Source organism: Heterocephalus glaber, unplaced genomic scaffold (genome assembly GCF_053883595.1).
Source record: "Heterocephalus glaber isolate CG9 unplaced genomic scaffold, H.glaber_assembly_v1.0 deba00001561, whole genome shotgun sequence".
NCBI lineage: Eukaryota > Metazoa > Chordata > Mammalia > Rodentia > Bathyergidae > Heterocephalus > Heterocephalus glaber.
Window position 1 is genome coordinate 11,269,563 of NW_028258349.1, and position 16,170 is coordinate 11,285,732.

Genomic DNA, 16,170 nt, shown 5'->3' on the forward strand with positions numbered 1-16,170 from the left:
GTCCTAGGTAAGAACTCCAGCCCTGGTGATTATCCTGAGTTTACTGGATACACTGAGAAGAGTGTGTAGTGGCTACATTTGTGGTAATTTGTCATGAAGCAACAGAAAACTGGTGACAACTCTCACCTATGTCCCCCCTTTTCCTAATGTTACTGTCTAAACTACTGGCTTTATTTGAATTTCACCAGTGTCTACTAATGTCTTTTTTCTGTTCCAGGATTTGATCTACCATACCATGGCATATTTTAAATTATCATGTTAATTTAGTCTTTTTCAATTTATGACATTTCTTCAGTCTTTCATAACCTTGAAACTTTGGAAGAGTACCGATCAGTTATTTTGTAGAAATAACTTGATTTTTCTTTGTTAGATATTCTTAGGTGATTGCAATAAAATAGTGTACCATTGGAAAGAATATTGCAGAAATGATGTTTTTCTCAGTGCCTTATATCAATGAGCTCATGATTTTTGTATATCTTATTACTAACATTATTAGTCTTGGTCACCTCATCAAAATGGTGTTTGCTGGGTTTCTACACTGTTAAGTTACTACCCATTCCTTTGTATTAATAAATATATGTTCTGGGTTTCTACACTGTAAAGTTGCTATCTATTCTTTTGTATTAATAAATATATTTGGTATTAAGCAAATTCTGTTTCTCTTTAAACTTTTGCCCACTAATCTTAGCATCCATTGGTGGATCTTGTCTGCAACAAGAAAGAGGATGAGGGCCGGGGCTTTGGCTCAGTGGTTCTGCCGCTTGCCTTGCAAGCTCAAGGACCCGAGTTTGATCCCCAGTACCAAAAAAAAAAAAAAAAAAAGAAAGAGGATGAAAGACTCTTCATCACCTAGTTAATGTGAAACTAGGGGGAGGGAGGGGCAGGAAGGATGGGGGCAATAATAATAGTCAATGCCCTCTTACTCCCTTCCCATATTTGTGAGGTGACTATGTGTTTATATAACATATAGATGCATGTATTTATACACATATCACAATGCTATATATAAATATATAACATAAAATACTTTATATATAAAGTTCCATGTACACTATCTCTCTCTAAAATTATATGCACATACCCCATATGCTGTTTTGTAACCAACAATGTATTGTGAGCATTTTTTCCTTATCAATATATATGTTTTAGAAGATGAGTTCTAAATGTAGTCAGTGGTAAAAGGTAGATAGCATTTCATTTTATGGTTTCATTATTTTCTACCCAGTTTACAATTTTTTGGATGATTGGCTGAAATTATTTTCTATTATATATCGGGGTTCAGTGACTATCTTTGTACACACATCTTTGCACACATCTCTGTATCTCCTGAGGATAATTTTCTTGATGTCAAATTGTTGGCTCAAAAGGTTTGCACATTTTGAAATCATTTGACACACATTGTAAACTTCTCCTTCTCTGGCCAAAAATGCAGACATGTGGCAGTTACTCTTATTTATCTTATTTCTAGCAGGTTTTTATATCAGGATTTTCAGCATTATTGCTCATGGTGTAATCATTTAATAATAATTTGATTCCCACAGAGCCATCTCTATTTTTAGGACCAGTGACTGTGAGCAGAGACACAGGTTACTACAGATACCGCACTGTTGATGGGTGCGAGTGGGAGGCTCAGCTGGGTCTGAAGTTGGTTACATCAGCAGTTCTGTGACAGCAGGTGTGAGCCACGCTCAGCGAGCAGCCATCTGCACTGGGCTAGTCTGGTAGCCTCAGTATTTGGTGGCATCACAATCACCTTATTATTAAAATACGGATTTCTGGATTCAAGTTCAGATCCAAGGATCAGAATCATTGGGGGTGTCTTTTTTTTTTTAAGACAGGGTCTCACTATGTCGTTCAGGCTGGCCTTGAGCTTGTAGCAGTCCTTCTGCCTCAGCCTCCCAAGTGCTGGGATTATAGGCATGGCAAAATCTATGTTTTTAACAATTTCTTCAGAGGTGTCAAAAGAAAGTTGTCAGTGGGCCATCTTTTGAGAAAGACCATTTTGGGCTATAAGCAACCTTCAGAGATTATTTTTCCAAATCTCGAGGAGGAATAAACTAGGCGTGTACATTTATGCCTTTATTTCATCATGCACTAACACACATTTTCTCTAGCCTTTCTCCTATAATTACCTACTTTTTAGTTCTTCCCTTCTCCCCTCCCTTTCTTCCTTCTTTTCCTTCTTCTTCCTCCTTCTCCTTCCTTCTTCCCCTCTTTCTTTCTTTCTCTTCCTCCCCTCCCATTTCTTCTGTCCAGGCTCTTTTGGAGAAACTGCACAAAATAGAAACACTTTTTTTTTTTGTATCAAAGAAACAATCGTGTCTAACACAATGGCTTGGATATTGTTTGAGTGTGCCCCCCAGGGGTTAGTGTGTTGAAGTTCAGTCCCCACGCACTGTGAGATATTAAGAAGATGGAAACTTCATTCAACTATGGTGTTTAGAGGTAGGACCTTTAGGAAGGGATCAGGATTAGATGCGATCATCAGGATGGAACCCCATGATCGAATACTGGTGGCTATAGAAGGAGAGAGAGACCAGAGAGACAGACACCCACACAGATGCTTCCTGTCTTGGCCATGCACGCCCCCCATGGTGCCTTGGAACTCTGCCCTCAAGGCAGCAATCACCAGTTGCAGCCCCTCAAACTTGAAGCTTCAGGACTGTGATTAAAACTTCTTTTTTTTTTAAAAATTGTTTCTTCTCTAGGAATTTTATCCTCAATACAGTCATAATCCAATTCACAGTGAATTTATAAAAAATAGCTTTTTTTTTTTTTGGTACTGGGGATCGAACTTGGGTCCTTGTGCTTGCACAGCAGGCAGTGAAACCACTGAGCTAAATCCCTGGCCCCCAAAATAGCTTTTTATCCAATAATTCCAGCAAGGTCAAAATAGTTTCTTTTTATACATAGCAGATGAAACAGCTCACTGGCCATGAGAGAACTGCGGCACACGCAGCCTTCTGTGGTCACTGCCACCTCACCCGGGTACAGCTTCCTTCCCATCTGTGGGCTACACAGATGCAGTGGCCCATCCACATCTGCTGGAAACTACACAACTCAATTAAAACAGCATATTTATTTGTTTATTTATTTATTTTTAAGAAAATGACAGCACTATTCCTTAATCAAATTAGGGACTCAAGTTGTGTGTCAGGGTGGTCATTCATCTCAGTTCTAGCGTTAAACTCTTTGTTTTCCTTTTTCTGAAACAGGGTCTCACTATGTAGTTCATGCTGGCCTTGAATTCACTTTGTAACCCAGGCTGTCCCCAAACTCGCCGCGATCCTCCTGTCTCAGCTTCCTGAGGGCTATGATAACCACTACGCCCAGCTTCTAGCGTTAAACTCTTAAAGGATTTCTTTAAAAACCCACACACGAGCACATTTGAAATTAGTCGCTGCACCCTGCAAAGATGCTGAGTCTGCGCTGCCCAGGGCCCCGTCTTCGCTTCGCCCACAGAGCGACCTGCTGAGCAGCTAGGGTGGCCCGGTTCGAGCCCAGGGGCTGCAGGTCGTCCGCAGGCACAGTCACTGTGTGGTGTGGTCACAACCGCGCCTTCTGACGCGATGACCTGTCTTGGCTGTTAAGACTTCTGGATCAGTCTGTTCGGAGCAGTTCTTTTCTTTGTTTTCAGGATCTCTGAACAACCGGAATCCAACATGGCCGCAGGATTCATCTTCTAGCACTGATGAGCCAGTTGTTGATTTAGGGTAGAGCCACATTTGAGCGGCAATCTGCTTTTCCTCGACCTCTGTGGAAAAGCCTTGTGTGCTGAAAGAGCCAGCACCGCGTCACGCTGACGGCGAGCTTGGGTAGGGGGCCCCCTTGTTCTTGGCTGAGCCAAGGCCTGGTGCAAGAGGCTGGGGTCCTGGTTCAAGTGCAGCTGGAGCTGGGAGTTCTGAATCCTGACTGACTCTGGACGATAATGCCTGAGTGACCACTTGATTTGCTGAGTGAGGACCATGAGGGGCTGGTATACTGCACACCTCCCACTGTTGCCATGGTTACACTTTCCTGTTGCAGGGCAAATGCTGGCACCCCAATCCCTTTGGGCTGAGTGGGTCTGTGCTGCACCTGGAATATGCTGGGACTGCAAGGGGCAGTAGAAGCCTCAGGCTCCCTGCTCAGCTGGGTCTCACTGTGCATTTCTGTCTTCAGGCAGGCAGTGTACCGACTGCAGGAATCTGCTGAGTTCTGTAATTTTTTCTACCTTAAGAAGATGAATGCACACCTGGATTACTTCCACCATTAAGTTGTCAGTTTCCGAGTCTTCACAAAAGAGTTCTTCCTTCTCTTGCTTCCTGACAAAGTTCTCAACGTCCACGTCCAAACTGGTAGAAAAACTCATGCCTTTAGAGCCTTGTGTGGAGTGTTTGCATTTCTCAAAAAACAAAGCTGATGATGGAAACAGGGTGCCTATAAATGGGCTGCTTGTCCGCCTGTGTCCGGGTCTGAGACTCCACAGGAGGAGGCTCACTCCTTCTGCATCTGGTCCAAACAGTTTGAGTCTTGGTCTGTTTTAACTCTGTAACCATTTGCATTCTGCCCTCTTAGTAGCAGTCTGTACTTCTGTCTGTGTAGCCATTATGGTTCATGAGAGTTTGCTTTATGACACTGAATCCTCCTGAGTCGGAAGCAAGTGGTGTCTGAGTGACAGCTGGGGGAAGGACAACCTTAGGTTTCGAGGGGAGCAGACAGGTGTGGAGTTGCATCTGTGACCTGGCTGCCAGTCTTCGTCACACTGATGAGCAAAGTGGCTGCAGCAATCCAGACTGCAGTGCAATGTCCTCATTTGACAGTCAAAGGGACTCGGGCCATGCGACACTGCCTTGCTCAGTGAGAGGAGGGTGACATTGCACAATATTCACGGTTGGACAAGGCCTGCTGGGGATGCCCTCCCCTACTTTTTCTTTTCTTTGTAAAGATATCTAGCCCCAGGTATTTTGTTGTAGTAACAAAAATACTGGACCAGTACATTCCCCCACGATTTTGTCTCTCCTCCAGTCTCAGTGACAATCTCTTGCTGTTGCTGGCCGTTGTGTGGTGTGCCCAGTATACCCCAGTATATACACTGTATCACTTCATGTATGTGACTGCACTGGATCTCACCAGCCTTTCAAGGTAAAGGGGAGCTAGTATGAGGGGTCTATAGGAAACATTTTTTTCAGTACTGGGGATTGCACCCAGAATCCTTGCTCTGAGGTACATCTCAACCAGTTTTTATTTTGAGTCTTTAAGTTGCTAAATTGCCCAGGTTGGGCTCAAACTTGCAATCCTTCTGCCTCAGCCTCCCAGAGTGCTGAAATTACAAGCATGTGTTACCATGCGGGTGCCGCATTTTTAAAGATTAGGAAACAGACTTAGAGAAGTGAAGTAATAACAGAAGTACATTAACTGAGTCTCTATTGTGTTCTGGTATTCTTGCAGAGTAGAAATTAATGTCATTAATCCCCAAATGCTGAAGGGACTGACCTAAGTGAGCTGGTAAAAAACAGTGCTAAAGTTCATGTAACAGCCTGGACTAGACTAGATTTCTATCATAGTTTATTAAGCTCACTGCTTCTTGCTGTAAGAGCTGGGAGAGAACATGGACGTGCCACCTCTCGGTCCAGTAAGGTTGTGCTGAATGACAACATTTCCAGGTGTCTGCAACACAATCCTAGTGTGTAGTAGGGGTGGGAGACAGGACACATGGATTTCTGGGTTCTTGCTTCTTGATTTAGTGCAGTTTCTGCTGGACCATAATGTCTTCAGGAGTATTGACTTATTACGTGTATATGATGGGAAGGAGGAAGCTCTTGAGAGTGTCTAGGTCCCCTAGCCCCAGCCCTAAGACAAACAAGGGTGGAAAAAATCCACTCAAGAAACACCCTATTTCTGGAAGCTCTTCATACATTGTACATGAGTGGGGTGTAAGACTAGGATGGTGTGGAGGAAATGAACCTTCATGATGGATTCTGAAAGCTGTGTTGTCTGCTCCTGAATTTCCAGGCCATTATATAGTTGTCCATGTAAATATGATGCATTTGAAAATGTAACTTCAAAAAATTACTTGGCATCAAACTGTAGTACTGCACCTCACCTACTTTACAGGGAAGTTGGGACATGATTTTATGGTTTAATTATTACATTTATCTCCTTAAAAGAGACTAGCTCCTTCAAGTCATGGGTCTAATGTGCATAAGGATAATTTTAGTGCAAGTAACTAAGTGACCTCTGGATTTGAGAGCAGAGGCAGTGGGGAGTACAGAGTAACTACTTTGTATAGGGAATGTTTATCACTTCTGTTTCTGATGGTCATGATTAAATGTATACATTAAGTATAATGTGCAATCCCATGAGAATGCTTTTCATTAGTGTACTGAAATCAGTGGGTTCTTAAAACACCTAAGTTTTTCTGGATTCAGAATTGATGGAAGAAAGCCATGACTTTCTTTTAGATGGCTCAAAAACTTTTTCTGGTACTTCAAAGGCCTTTTCTTTCATTCTTTTTCTTTTTTGGTACCGGGGATCAAACTCAGGACCTTGCGCTTGCGAGGCAGGCGGCAGCATCACTGGGCTGAATCCCTGGCCCATTTCTCTCATTCTTACTTTCAACAGCTGAAGAGAACTTGTGTGTTTCTCATCACTACATCTATAGAATGATTTATACATCTCGCCATCCCTCCGTGTGTACTTTGCCTAGAAGTTCTTCTGTTACTTTGGATGCACTTCTGTTCTAAGGCAAACGCTTCTGTTTGTGCATTGCATCCACCTCCCTCTCCTCCTCATATTTGAACCCATAACCTTGAACATGCCTGGCAAGCACTCTATCATTGAACTACATCTCCAGCCTTAATTTTTTTGTTGTTGTTTTAAGATAGGATCTTGCTAAGTTGCCTGGCTGGCCTTGAACTTGTGACCCTATTGCCTCAGCCTCCTCAGTAGCTGGCATTACAGGTGTGCCCCACCACATCCAGCTCTTTTACCTCCATAAGAACATTACCTCAGCAAATCTCTTTTTTATATAAAGTTTTCCCTGTCCACCAGATCATTCCCATCAGCATGTGTATTTGTTATCAGATCACCCATTTTAAGGTTTAAAAAATATTATCCTGTATCCTTCTTAGTGATGATTTAATTTTTCTCCTCTGCTTTATAGTGAAACTCCGTGGGAAAGTTGTCACATTCTTTCTTGCATGCACATAGGTAGGTTTTCATCCCCCACAGGTCATTTCTTGGACCTTATCTTGCCTGTTGCATCTGACACGGTCATCCTTTCCTTCTCCAAAGTGATTACAACACCTCGGTTTTGGGATAGCACTCAAAGGGGCAGCCCTGTCCTGGCTCACCTCCATCCTCACTGCTCAGCAATTGCAGTCTCCTTAGCTGGTATTGCTTATCTTCCTGGGCTTTAAGTGTGGGATATCCCAGTTCGGCACTTGGAGCCTCTTCTCTGTATCCTCATTCCCTATACTTGCGCTGCCCCAATTTTTCCACACCATGGTCCACACAGAAAATGACCACTTGCTTCGCCAAAGCATGCTGAGGTCAGTAACACTGTCCATGGCTCAAGGTGGCCACTGTAGAGGTTTTGTAGCCCCGGACTGTCACATCTTGGCTCATCTGCAACCCATTTAGATGCAGAGAAATGCCAGGTAGGAAGCTCTTTATTACATGGCTACCCCCCTCTTTTCGGATTTCTCCTCTAATCCTCAAATTCATGTATCTAAGTGCCTTTTCTACATACCTGTTTTGGGTGTTTAATAGATATGTCAAAAATAACATGTCTCAAATGATGTCTTTATTTTAGTCCTAAAGTAGCTTTTCCTACCATCTTCCTTGAATCTGCAAACTGCAGTTCCATTCTTCTACTTGCTTGGGCCAGCAGGCTTCTTGTGGTCAGGAGTTATACAAACCTCAAAATGGGGTAAGTATGGTTATTGTTTTTTCATTTTCTTCCTCTTCTCCTCCTCTCCTTCCCACCCCTCTATCCCACCACTATCACCAAATTCTTTCCTCTCCTCTCCTCCTCCTTCTCCAGCTGGTTCTTTTCTTTTTGTAGGTAGTAAGTAGCTATATTTATTGAAGATCAGAAACAAGGGTGAATGAAAGAAAAAAGGGTCAGCTTCTTCTTAACACAAGTGGTTTATAAGATTAGAATAATCTAATGGGTGACTGGTAGAATTTATCTGTGAAACTGTTTTTTTAATTTTTTAATTTTTAAAAATTAAAAAAAAATTTTCCTTTAGAAAGACTAAAGAAAAAATGATTTAAAGCTAACGAATGTGAAACTATTTTGAACCTTTCTCTCCCTCCACCTTTTTTTTTTTTTTTGGTGACACTGGGAATTGAACTCAGGATAATCACATTAGTCTGCATCCCCAGTCCTTTTTTATTTTTCTAGTTTGAGACAGGACCTTGCAAAGTTGATAATTTGATCCTCCTGCCTTAATTTCCCAGAGTGTTGAGATTATAGGCATGTACCACCATGTCTGGCCTATGGGTTTTATTTTTTAAAACTTTCATTTATTATTATTATTAGTAGCAGTATTAGTATTATTAGTATTGGCTTTTTGAGATAAGGTCTCATTATGTAGCTCAGGCTGGTCTTGAACTCATTATGTAGCCCAAGCTGGCCTCGAACTCATGGTGTTCTTCCTGCCTCAGCCTCCCAAGTCCTGGGATTACAGTTGTGCACCACCATGCCAGGCTGAGTTTTATTTTAGTGACTAATTAAACTTGTTTGATAGTTGTAGGAATGTATAAATTTTCTTTTTCTACGTGGGTGAATACTTCCTTGTGAAATTGTCTATTTTCCCTAATTTCCTGATATATTTGCATTTCACTGTAGATAATAGTCTGGATGAGGGTTTTGATGCTCTGCTTTATTTTTTCTAATATTATTTCTTAATGTTATCGCAAGTTTTTTGTATCTAAACTTGTTATCACAAGTTTAAGTATCTATGTTAAATGTTGCTACATATAATATTTATTATTATTTATAATTTTGGGTGTAATGGTATTACACTTATGTATATATATTTTATTTGCTTGAACAGGGTCTCACTCTGTAGTCTAGGCTGGCCTTGAACTTGTAATAAACCTCAGGCTGGCTGAGAACTTGTGATTTTCCTGCCTCAGTCTCCCAAGTCCTAGGATTACAGGTGTGTGCCACCATACCAAGGAAAATTTTATGTTTAAAAAAGGATCTTTGGACTAAATAATATAAATTCTACAATTGCTTTAAAATTGTGTGTGTAGGGCCAGGAGAATGGTTAGAGATTAATTACTCTGTTTTTGTGTATGTTTTAAAATTTGCATAATAAAACTAAAATTTGCGTTTTTCTTTCTATTTAAAATTTTATTCTGATATTCTTTTTCTAACTTAGATTGGAAAATTGGCTTGTGAACTTTCAATCTTTTCTTCCTGCTGTAAGACTTTTAAGGATAAAAGTTTTTCATAGGGCCAGGGATTTAGCTCAGTGGTGCTGCCGCCTGCCTCACAGGTGCAAGGTCCTGAGTCGATCCCTGATACCAAAAAAAAAAAAAGTTTTTCATAAGTACAACTTATCTGCACCTTGCATGTTATTTATTTATTTTTTGAGACAGGGTCTTATGATGTAGTCCAGGCTGGCCTCAAACTCTATTCAATCCTCCTGCCTCTGCCTCCTGAGTGCTGGGATTACAGACCTGGGCACATCACATGTTTTTAAAGTGGTGGTATTTTTACCTACAGTGAAATGCACACTCCTTAAATAGACAGTTTGATCAGTTTTTTTGAGTTCATATTTTCTTTCTTTCTTCCCTCTCTCCTTCCTTTTCTGTCTTCTTTCCCTTTCCCCTTCCTCCCTCCCTCCCTCTCTTTCCCTTCCTTCCTTCCTTTTTTCTTTGAGATGAAGTTTTGCCATGTTGCCCATGCTGGTCTTGAACTCTCAGGCTCAAGCAATCCTCTTGCCTCCGTCTCCTGTGCCACTGTGCCTGCCTAATTCATATGGTTATACCCTTATCAAGTTAGAGGATGGTTTCATGAAACTGGGGAGTTCCTTCCTGCCCTTCCTGCCCAATCTGCCCTCTCCATCATCAACCACTACTGTGGCTTCTTTTGTCACCATAGGTGACTTTCGTATTTGGGATTGAACCAAGGACCTTTGCACTGAGTTATATCCAGAGACCCTTTTTCAGTTTTTATTTTGAGACAAGGTCTCACTAAATTGCTGAATTGCCCAGACTGGGCTTGAATGTGCATCTATGTGCTTTGGCCTCCCAGAGTGCTGGTATTAGAGGCCTGCACCACCAGGCCTGGCTTATATACTGGAGACCTGGGCGGTAGGTTACAGTCTCCTGCCTAGTGTATGATACAGGGCTGAAGAAAGACTCAAAGACAGAATTAAAGAAAAAAGTGGGGAGCCAGGACAGCCAGTGCTGAGCAATCAGCAAAGGTCCTGGTCAGTCCAGGCCACTGAGTTTTATTGGTAATTATTTGGGGTAAAGGCAAACTATGTGTAAGGATGGGACTGTCTCATTGTACCATGTTGTTGTTGTTGTTTTTTCTTTGTTGTTGTTCTTTCTTTTTTTAATAGCAAAACATTTATTTGTACATTTTAAGCATACAGAATGATAACACTCATCGTAGGGAATTTGCACCCGTACATGATACATCCAGCCTCTTTTTTTTTTTTGGTACCGGGGATCGATCTTGGGTCCTTGTGCTTGCGCAGCAGGTGGCGAAACCACTGAGCTAAATCCCCGGCCCCATACTGCCTCTTTTTTCCCGTTCCCTTCCTCCCCTCAAGCCCCCTCCTCTCCCTATGTACAAAAGCTTCCAATTTTCCATTTTTTCCTTCTATTTTCTCCAGTTTTCTTGTCCCTTTCTTCCTTTCTACCTCTCTCTTGCCTTCTTCCCCTTCCCATTTGAACATTTTCTTCCCACTTCCCAATATCTATTATACATTTTAGTTCTTATTTCCACTTTTGGTTTCTCACACTAGAGAAACAATGTGGTATTTAAACATGCGTGTCTGACTTATTTTACTTAAGAGTATGGTCTCAAGGTGCATCCATTTAGCTATAAATGCCTGAAGCTTATCCCTCTTTATGGCAGAGTAGTACTCCATTGTATAAAAAACCCCACATCTTCTTTATTCATTTGTCAGTTGATGGGCATTTGGGTTGTTTCCAAGATTTAGCTATTACGAACTGTGGTGTTATAAACGTGGGTGTGCATATATTGCTGTGATATGATACTTTTAATTCTTTTGGGAAAATACCAAGAAGGGGAGTAGCTGGCTCAAATGGACCCACTGGTTTTAGTTTTTTTTGAAGGGGAGTATTCCTTTGTTTTTATAAACAAACGCATTAAAAATAGTCATTAAGTGATGAAGCTGAGACTTCAACTCAGGTATTTTCACCACAGTTTTTGTATTTTTTCCACTACATCCTGTTCCCTTTTTTTAAAAAAAATTCTTTTATTAGTACACTTTAGGCATACAATACATTTACATTTATCACTGGGTGCTTCTACCTGTACATGATTTATCTTACTTATTATTTTATTTACTTATTATTTTAACCCTAAGTTCCTGAGGTGCTCTTTTTTTTTTTTGGTACCAGGGATCGAGCTCGGGACCTTGCGGTTGCGAGGCAGGTGGCAGAACCACTGAGCTAAATCCCCAGCCCCTGAGGTGCTCTTTATCATGAAAGTATCTTATTTCTCCATCAATTTTGAAAGATAGTTTTGCAGGGTACATCAATCTGGGTTGGAGGCTGTTTTCCTTTAGGGCTTGAAATACATCACTCCAAGCTCTTCTTGCCTTGAGGGTTTGCATTGAGAAGTCTGCTGTGATTCTGATGGGCTTTCCTTTGTATGTGATTTGTTTCTTTTCTCTCACTGCTTGTAGAATTTTGTTCTTCTGTTGGATTTCTGAAATCCTAACTATTATATGCCTGTGTGTAGATTTTTTTTGATTAAGGCTAGCTGGAGTCCTATATGCCTCACTTATCTGTATGTCAAGTTCTTTTCCCCTCCTTGGGAAGTTTTCTGCCATCACTTCTGTGAAGAGTTTTTTTTATGTCATCTTCACTCTCTCCTCTTTCTTCATTGACTCCAATCAGTCTTATGTTATTCTTCTTTGCATAGTCTAGCAGCTGCTGGATTGATTTCTCGTGTTCCCTTACAATTTGAAAGCAATTTTTCTTTTCCTCCTCACTAATTGCAATCTTATCTTCTATATGTGAAATTCTATCCTCACATTGGTTCATTCTGCTGCGCAGACTTTTGATGGAGTTTTTAATCTCTTGGAAATCTGTTTGTATCTGTTTTGTGGATTCCATTTGTTTCCTATGTTGGGATTCCATCATGTTCCTCAGATCCTCTAGATTTTTATCTGTGTCCTCTCTAGATTTATTAATCATGTCTTGCACCATGAGCAAAATCTTTGCTGTTATCTGAGTAATTATTTCTGATTTCATTTTTCCCAGATCCTCTTTTGTTGACAGTTCAGAGAGTCCGGGTGGTTGAGTATCAGATTGTTCCATCTTGTTTCCCTTTGGGGTTGCTGTAGGTGATCTGGAACTCTGTTTTTGAGGCTTGTTTATGTGTTTTCTCATTTCAACAGGGGCGGGGTGCTTCTGGCGCCCACACGGCTCACCTTCTCTGCCCTAGGAGCTTGGGATGGCGGTGGGGGAGCTTCCTTTTGGGTGCTGGGACCAGCTCACCTTCTCTGCTCTAGGAGCCTGGGATGGCAGCAGGGGAGCTTCCTTCTGGGTGCTGGGACTGGCTGAGCTTCACTGCCCTAGGAGCCTGGGATGGAGGCAGGGAGCTTCCCCTTCTTTCTGATCATTCACTAAACTGTAGTCTTTTTGGCAAAACTAGTTTATTTGAATTTTCATGACTTTTTTCATTCTTTGTGCTTTTATAAACTTCACTCGTTTTCCAGTGGTTAATTCAAATTCATCTTCTGTCTTCCTTGAAATCTTCTCCAGCTTCAATTGTTTTCCTTCCTGTGATTTTTAAACCTTTTTATTATTTTTTACCTTACAATTTTTTGGTGATTTTTTTTTTTTTGTATGAAATACAAAGACCTCTTGAGTTGTCAGTAGTCACTGCATCTGCAGGTTTGAGCCACACAGTAAGTCAGTGCTGAGGGAGAAAGTGCTGCTTGCAACCTCCTTCTTCATTGAAGTTTCTCTCCTGAATTTATCTCTTTTATGAAATTTGGGAAAATTTCAGACATTATTTTTTTACATTTCTATTTTGACTCTTTCTTTTTTTCTCTAGTACCTATATTCTAGACATTTTTTTTCTTGTTCCACAGGTGTAGAATTCCCTCACAGGTGTCTCAGAGAGGGTCTCTTGTAGCTCTCCTTCCTCCTTCTAATTTTTTGATTTTGCCTTATATGTTGTAAGCCACATAATTAGATGTCCTCACTTTTTATTTTTTATTTTTTTTGGTACCGGGGATCGAACTCAGGTCCTTGTGCTTGCGCAGCAGGTGGCAAAACCACTGAGCTAAATCCCTGGCCACATAATTAGATGTCACATGTTTAAAATTGCTCCCTTTATTATTATATGGGAAGCCACTTTATGTCATATAGTCCATCTCCTCCTGCCCTTCTGTGCTAGGGTCAAACCTGGGGCTTCATGCATGCCAGGCAGTTTATGTGGTATTTTTTTTTTTGCCTTTAACTTTTGGTTCCTCGGTGTTTCTGACTTTGAGTTACTACTGTATCTCTTGTATATAAGAATTTTTCTTCTTTCTGCCAAACCCTATTATATATTAAGCCTCCATCTGCCAATTTTGTCTTATACATCAGTGTATTTGCAGTATCTGTATGTACCTTGAGGAGGGCAGTGCTGGGGTTCCACCTGCTTCAGGTCTGTGCACTCTGGTTCTGTAGCCCATCAGAGCTTCTCCTTCATCATGACCTTTAACCTTCTTCTCTTACCACTAATTGCTTTATTTTCATGTCCCCATTCAGATTCCCTAAGAAGGGACCCTCATCAGCCTACCTTATAATTTTACTCTATGTCCCAACATTGAAGACCTGGTCTGCCTGTGAGTTACCTGCCTTGTGAACAGGTGCAGGCCTCCCATCTCACTGGGTCTGTGTGACAGGCAGTTGCACCTGCAGAGAGCTGTGGGGTGATAAACCAGCCCATTTGGCTCATCTATCTTTTTCTTTTTCAGTACTGAGGATAAAACCCAGGACCTCACACATGCTGGGCAAGCACTATATCACTGAACTCCATGCACAGCCCTTTTAAGCATTATTTTAAAATTTTATTCTGAGACAGGGTCTTGTTAAGTTGCCCAGGGTGGCTTTGACCTTGAGATCCTCCTGCCTCAGCTGGTGTGGATCTGGTGCCTTGCTGCGGTGTGGTGCCTCACTGCCTTTGCAAAACCTCATAGCTTTTCCTGGGCCTGGAATCTAAGCTCTTTCTTAAGGCTCTGAGGAAGGGATAGATTCATGCTTAGAAAGCATCAGCACCCTCTCCTCTCACCCCAGCTCGGTGTTAATTATCAGGTTTTTCCTTCTGTCTCTTGAATCACCTGTCCCAAAGCTCCTTTTATCATAAATGGAGTCTATGAGGTCTTGTTGGAAAATGCTTCTGAAATGGCAGCTGGGCAAAGTCTTTTAAAGCAGAGCATGAGAAAAAGGATCCTATAATTTTTTATGGAACATGAGTGTTGTCTGTCTGGGACTAGGGAGTACTTGGTTTTATTTCATGGTTGTTCTGATCTTGAGAACTTGTTTTTAATTTGCTTATCACCACCCCAGTGTGGGAAATGGTTCCCATTTCAAATAGTAGGATCTATTGTTTAAGAGCTTCTGGGTGCAAATCTTGTATATTTACCTGTACCTTAGTATCCTTGGTGAGGGTTATGGGCGATTCACTACTCTTAAATCATGGAGTGATGGTTTATCAGAGTTTTACAATGACATAATGAGCTCCATAGAGGGCAAGGGGTTTGCTCAAAGTCTCATGTAAGCTATAGCAGAGCTGGGACAAGAAGAACTCTGGTCTTGACCCTTGCAGCCCGAGACCTTTCATCCCATCACACTGCCTGCAAAGGGGAGCACTAAATCATACTTGTAGTTTTAGTACTTTTTTTTCCCCCGAGTTGGTTTAGAATCTCTGGTGACTGGAATGCTTAGAGATGAGAGTGTAGGAAGAATTGTGGGCCCCTGATGTGTATGTGTAGACAGGGGTAACCGACTTGAGCAGGGGGAGGGGAGTGGTGCACTGGTCCTTCGAGTTAGTTGGGAAATTATAGATTATAGATATAGAGATACTGCTGTAAGCCTCGTGCTGTGCCTGCCCCGTTCACAGTAAGGAAAATGTTATTTCCCCATTTTGTTTTTTAATGTTATGGATTTCCTTTCTTTTTTTTTTTGTACCAGGGATCAAACTCGGGACCTTGAGCTTACAAGGCAGGCAGTGGAGCCACTGGCCTTCTCCTTTCTTTCTTGATTCCATTTCTCACCTTCTTCCCTTCTTCCTTTGCTTTCTTATATACTATTAACCCCTCGTTTCTGTAATCTTTGTTTCTTTCCCTACTAACCTCTGACATAAAGTATTAATTTTTGGTATTTTTTTTCTTTCTTTGAAGTGCTCCTTCTGGCTACAAAAACTTCCAATTAAGTTTTTTAAATAAAAGATAGAAGTTAAAAGCAACTGCTGCCTGGGGTTAGCAGGATGGAAACTTGTAGGTGCTTGAAGCTGTACTTCAAAAAGAGAAAACTCAATTTTAAAAGTGTGGAGGTTTATTCGTAAAATACATTGTGTTTAAAAAAATGACCCTGGTTACTCTAAGCTGCGGAGGAGTGAAACTGCAGGTCACTTGTTCTATAATATTTATTTACAGAATATCATTTTTTATCTAATATTTTTATTTTAAATTAAAGTAAAGGGACATTTTTGAGGACCTGGACTCTTGTTTATTCTGTCTTGGGTAACTTCGTTTCATAGTGAAGACCCCCACCCCCCACCCCCCGCCGTACTGTTCCAGGGATAAAACCCAGGGTCTCATGCTGGGCAATTGCTGTCACTGTTTTCTTATACATATCTACCTGTGAGAAAGTTTAATTTATAAGTGAGGCACAATAACAGTATTAACAGCAACTGATAACAAAATAGAACAGCCCTGAAATTCTCTTCTTTATTCAGTAAAGAACTTTTATGAA

At 41.2% G+C, this 16,170-nt stretch overlaps 1 pseudogene; it reads right to left on the reverse strand.

Annotated features, from left to right (window-relative positions):
• Window positions 1-3,586: 3,586 nt before the first annotated feature.
• LOC147824001 (homeobox protein PKNOX1 pseudogene) lies at window positions 3,587-4,544 on the reverse strand (annotated as a pseudogene).
• Between the last annotated feature and the right edge of the window lie 11,626 nt (window positions 4,545-16,170).